Here is a 6141-nt window from a genome sequence, read left to right on the forward strand (position 1 = left end):
CCGCCCGTCTAAATTGTTTTATGAAGATAATGGAAGAGTACTTGGGCCCCCAGACGGAACCTTAGGAAAGGGGTCTCCAACCTTGGCCACTTTTAAGCCTAGAGGACTTCAACTCCCAGAATTCCCACTGCCTACTTCCTTCCGTATGTGAAAGTAGTTCCATTAAGGGAGGGGTGGAAAACTATGAGGATCCCTTTAGGGCAGGGGTGGGCAATTGTGGCCCTTTTACGACCTGTGGACTTCAACGCCCAGAATTCCTGAGACAGCTTGGCTGTCTCAGGATTTCTGGGCGTTGAAGTCCACAGGTCATAAAGGGGCCATATTTGCCCACCCCTGCTTTAGGCAGAGGTCTTCAAACTTGGCCGCTTTAAGGCTTGTGGCCTTCAACTCCCAGAATTCTCCAGCCAGCATAGCTGGAGAATTCTGGGAGTTGAAGTCCACAAGCCTTAAAGCTAAGGTGACCAGATTTTAACATTGGTAAAGAGGGACATTGTGGGCGTGGCTTATTTTGTGGGCGTGGCTAGCTGGTCATGTGACTGGGTGGGCGTGGCTAGCTGGTCATGTGACCGGGTGGCCATGGCTATGTGTATAGGGTAAGGTGAACAGATTTTAACATTGGTAAGAGGGACACCATTGTGGGCGTGGCTTATTGTGTGGGCATGGCTTGGAGGCCATGTGACTGGGTGGGCGTGGCTAGCTGGTCATGTGACCGGGTGGCCATGGCTATGTGTATAGGGACTACTCAGAGGGCTGGAAAGTCATTTCTGACAGGTCCTCACACTTTTGACTGGTCCTCACACTTATGACCATCCTCACATTTATGCCCGTGCAGCATTCTTAACAACCATGTCACTCATTTCACAACTGCTTCTCTTCACCATGGTGATAAGATAGGGAAAAAAACATAAAATGTGAGGACAGTCGTAAGTTCGAGGATTGGTGAAAAGTGCGAGGACCAGTCAAAAATAACTTTTTCAGCCCTCTGAGTAGTCCATATGCACAAAAGGACTAACCAGAGAGCTGAAAAAAGTCATTTCTGACAGGTCCTCACACTTTTGACTGGTCCTCACACTTATGACCATCCTCACATTTATGCCCGTGCAGCATTCTTAACAACCATGTCACTCATTTCACAACTGCTTCTCTTCACCATGATGACAAGATAGGGCAAAAATGTAAAATGTGAGGACAGTCATAAGTTCGAGGACTGGTCAAAAGTGTGAGGACCAGTCAAAAATAACTTTTTCAGCCCTCTGAGTAGTCCATATGCATTAAAGGATTACAGCAATAGAGAGGGATGAAGGAATGGAAATTAGAGTAGGAGTGAGGGTAAGAGAGGGAGGAAGAGAGGAGGAGAAGGAGAAAGAAAGAGGAAGTAGGGAGGAGAAAAAGAGGGTGGGGGAAGAGAAAGTAAGAAGGAAAGAAAAGAGAGAGGTGGTAGGTTTGAGGAGAAAGATTGCTGTACAATAAAAAAGATGAAAGGGAAGAAAGCCAACCCCAAGCAAATATAAAGATATTAAGATAAAGAATGAATTGTTAAACTTTAAAGAATAAAAGAGAACAAATATGAATAAATAGCAATAATTAGAAACACACATACAAACATACAATGTATTTTCTTTGAACAGAATATTTGGCTGGTTCACAAATTTAAACAGCGGTTAGTCATTTCAATTAAATTTACAATTTCTATATTTCCTTTTTGCCATATTTATTCCTCATCTATTTTTTAAAAAAACCAATATTACCCTTCATCCTCATCTCTAATCTTAATCAAATTCAATTTTTCCCTTCTATTCTATATTATACCCCTTCCCATTGTCATCTATTTTTATATCCATCCTCACATTGTTTAATTATGTAATTATGTAATACAGTTGTTTAATACAAATTCAACATTTTAATATAAATCAATTAGTTATAAAACTATCTTTTTTGTATATTAATCAATATGAACATGAATATTCCAATTATTTCCATGCAATCCAATTTCTTACAAATCAATTAATTATATTTACCAATAATAATAAACCAAATAATTTCTCCCATATATTCCTCCGAACCACAACTTAACCATTTCTGCTTTCAACACAATATACAATTAATAGTATCTCAATTATTACAATTCCCTAGTTAAATACAGCTTTTTTTCCTTTGTGTTTTAAAATCTTGAACTCTCCTCCTAAATTTCCCATGTTTGCAGTTTTTCACCTACCTTTTTTGGGGAGGAAAAATAAAAATAAAAATAAATCTCTCTCTGCCTCATTTTGTCACGCTGCACCAAAGACCCTGGTTTCGGTTTCGTTTTCGTTTCTGAAGCTTAGCTAGGGGAAAAAAAAACTGCTTTACACTGATTGCCTGTAGGGCGGCCCTTTGAAGCCCCGGGCAAGAGTTTAAACAGTTTTTTTTTCTTCTAGCCATCAGCTGGGGCTCAAGAAAAATCGGGACTTTTTTGAAACGCCGCGGGACGCGGGACAAATTGCTCAAAAGCGGGACTGTCCCGCCAAAAGCGGGACGTCTGGTCACCTTACTTAAAGCGGCCAAGTTTGAAGACCTCTGCTTTATGGTCTGTGGAACTTCAACTCCCAGAATTCCTGAGCCAGATGTTTTGTACATATTCAGGATGGATTCTCTTACTATTCCCTTCCTATTTTATAATACAGTAACTTTATTGTCATTGTACGTATACACAGTATACTCGTACAACGAAATTCACTTAACACTCAAAGACCAGATCCAACACACATAACAATCCCCAAACACCCCCCCCCCACCCACCACAAATTCCCCACTCCTAAACCACCCAAACATCCACACAACAGACCAAGTCATGCTGTCCAACAACTCACTGATGGTGGCCCTTTAGTTCCTTGTTGAGTGCAATTATAGCTCTGGGATAAAAACTATTCAGAAAACGTGTGGTCCAAGATTTAATTGTTCTGTATCTTCTGCCAGAAGGCAACAGTCCAAAAAGATTGTAAGCATACTTGTTCTATCTGCCTCAATCCTGCTTTTACCTGAAGTTCAGGACACAATAGCCGGAAATTTGGAAACTGCACTCCTCACTTCACCTTGGATTATCTTCCATGGTTATATCTTCCTTACTCTCTATACCACGTTTCAGAATTCAGTCGTGCATACTCTACGCACCCTATTATAGAATTAGAGATCTCCAATATAGGTCCTCAACTTACAATTACAATTGGATCCAAAATTTCCATGGCTAAGAAGGGAAGTTGTGAGTTGTGCCAGACAATTTTTGCTAAGATTTGTTTGTTTATATAGCCTACTCACTCACAGCGACTCTAGGCAGCTTACAAGCAGGTGTAAAGCAAATCACTGCAGTCATTAAGCGAGTTGTTATTAAGCGAATCCAGCCGTTGTTAAACCAATCCAGCATCCCCATCAGGGTGGATTTGATTTAAATCGAGTTGATTTAAATCACAATTTAAATCATGATTTAAATCACTAGTAAAAAGGCTTGATTTAAATCAACTCAATTTAAATCATAATTTTTAAAGAGCAGCTGTCATCTCTGCTACTCCTTTGACCCGCTGTTGACTCACCTATAGTCCCAGTGTTGCAGAATATACAGCCTCATGCTACAGAACTAACCTCCATTTCATGCTGAATAAACTAAATTTATGTATCTTAAATAGAAAACTATCTTACGATAGATTTGTACCCCAAAAGTTTTTTTATTAAAATAAATCCGATTTAAATCAAAAAAATCCGATTTAAATCAAAAAAATCTGATTTTTTTGATTTTTTTAAAAAAAATCATTGATTTTTATCCACCCTGATCCCCCATTGACTTTACCTGTCAGAAGCCAACTGGTTGATCAAATGACCCTGGGACACTGCAACCATCGTAAATACATGCACCTGAATTTTGATCCTGTGATTGTGGGGAAAGGTGCCACAGTCATAAGTGCGAGGACCAGCTGTAACACACTTTCAGTGCAGTTGTATCTTTGAATGGTTGCTAAATAGATGGTTGTAAGTCAAGGACTACCTGTGTATCTGTAGCTCAGGGTTGAACCATGGGAACCTTGGTGCTCTCCGAACTTGGTTGGCTTTTGCAGGTTTTTGAATAAAACTCTGCATCGGCAACAGGAAGGGCATCTGGCCAGTAAACAATCAGGTCCATTCAGTTGCCCAGATTGCACCCCGCAAGGGATTAAGAGGTCATTAAAAGATTATGATGATCCAAGTAGGTAACCTCGTCGCTGCTAGCAAGTCTTGGGTTTTCTGTGTTTATATATACACCTGCCAGTGTTTGGGGGGGGAGGTTCTCGATAGCTCCTTGATTAGGGAATTGTGACTGCTAAAAAATGGCGCCCACTTCCAGGGTGAGTCCAGGAAGTCCAAGGGGCGATAGAGCCTGCCACCCTTCCTGAATACGATCTCCAGAATCCCAATACAGGAGGATGTTTGAAGAGAGCAGCTGCTTTGGCCCTCAGCTTCTCTATATAGTGGAAGCCGTGGATTCCCCGAAGTGGCTGCCGTTTTGGAGTCGACACAAATCATTGCGGCTGCTCTCAGAATGGTGCCCGCTTTCAGGACAGCAGCATAAGGCTCAAAGGCAGAGGCCATTGTACTGGATCAGACAGTGCGTTAAGCAGACCTGAGTTAAAAGTTGCCCATTCCTGGTACCATGCTTTCTCAATATCAAAGGCTAATTCTGCTGACTGCCAGCAGTTCGACAGTTCAATTCTCATCGGCTCAGCCTTCCATCCTTCCGAGGTCGGCAAAATGAGGAACTAGATTGTTGGGGCTCAATATGCTGATTCTGTAAACAGCTTTGTGAGGGCTGTAATAGCATCATGTCGTGGAATGGAAGACATTGTGTTCATAAGTTTATATCCTCATGTCAGATACTCTTAGTACGTGAGAGCAAATATGACATTGTTGCCATTAGAGAAACATGGTGGGATGAAACCCAGGAGGATTTAAATTTTTCAAAACAGACCTAATAAAAGAGGAGTTGCACTTAAACTGCTGCACCTTTGTAGAAATTTAAAAAAGAAAACCTCCTCGAATGCACTTGGGTTAATATGAAAGGAAAATGGAATGAGGTTGTCATAGGCATAAACTACGCACTACACAATCAAAGGAACTAGAGGCACCGTTTGCTAATCATTTCGCTGATTAACAGGAAGCATAGAAATGGGGGGATTTTAACTATCCTGACTTGGAAACCCCTAGTCTCTGCACCTGCCGTATTTCCCTGAAAATAAGACCCTGTCTTATATATTTTTGAACCCCTAACTAAGCCTTATTTTCAGGGAGGTCTTCTGGGGCGCGTGGCGCAAAATGGGGCTCCTCTTTTTTTTTTTTTTTTTTTTGCTTTAATTTATATGCCGCCCTTCTCCGGAGACTCAGGGCGGCTTACAATGCATTAAGCAATAGCCTTCATACTTTTGTATATTTATACAAAGTCAGCTTATTGCCCCCACAATCTGGGTCCTCATTTCACTTACCTCTGAAAGGATGGAAGGCTGAGTCAACCTTGAGCCTGGTGAGATTTGAACTTGCAGTAATTGCAAGCAGCAGATGTTAATAACAGTGCTTTAGTCCACTGTACTACAGGCTCTTCTGTACTCTTGCTGTCTTACCTGATTTCCAGCTCTATCTCCCTAACCCTAATCAGAGGAAATGGCGGGGACGGGTTGCACATGCACTTTAAATATTTTCAGGGAGGTCTAATTTTCAGGGAAACATGGTAGTGGGAGATTGAGCAGTTCCCTAATGGGTCTTATACATTTAAAACATTCTTATAACTGCCCATCTTTCAGTCTAATTACTGCAGCTCCCAAAATGCCATTTTAAACATTATCCAACATTAAAACACAAAACATGAATATATAAACAAAAACAAAAAAGCCGGGTGCCAATCCATGCCAACTTCTCATTGTTTGATCTCCCAGTGCCTGGAAAAAAGCCAGGTGTTTAAGGCTAAAAGGGTGGAGGCCCTTTGAGAATATGTGTCAGTTCCCTAAAAGTGATACTGCCATTCAATTGGGAGAAGGGGGAGACTTGGATTAGATTTACTAGCATTGCCTGTGTCAACAGATATTTTAAAACCTATATCCTGGTGCCAAAGCGCCCTGAGATCTCCTTAACATTGAGGAATGTTTA

This window comes from Pituophis catenifer, unplaced genomic scaffold (genome assembly GCF_029215685.1).
Source record: "Pituophis catenifer annectens isolate HBS135680 unplaced genomic scaffold, rPitCat1.0.hap2 SCAF_17, whole genome shotgun sequence".
Taxonomy (NCBI): Eukaryota; Metazoa; Chordata; class Lepidosauria; order Squamata; family Colubridae; genus Pituophis; species Pituophis catenifer.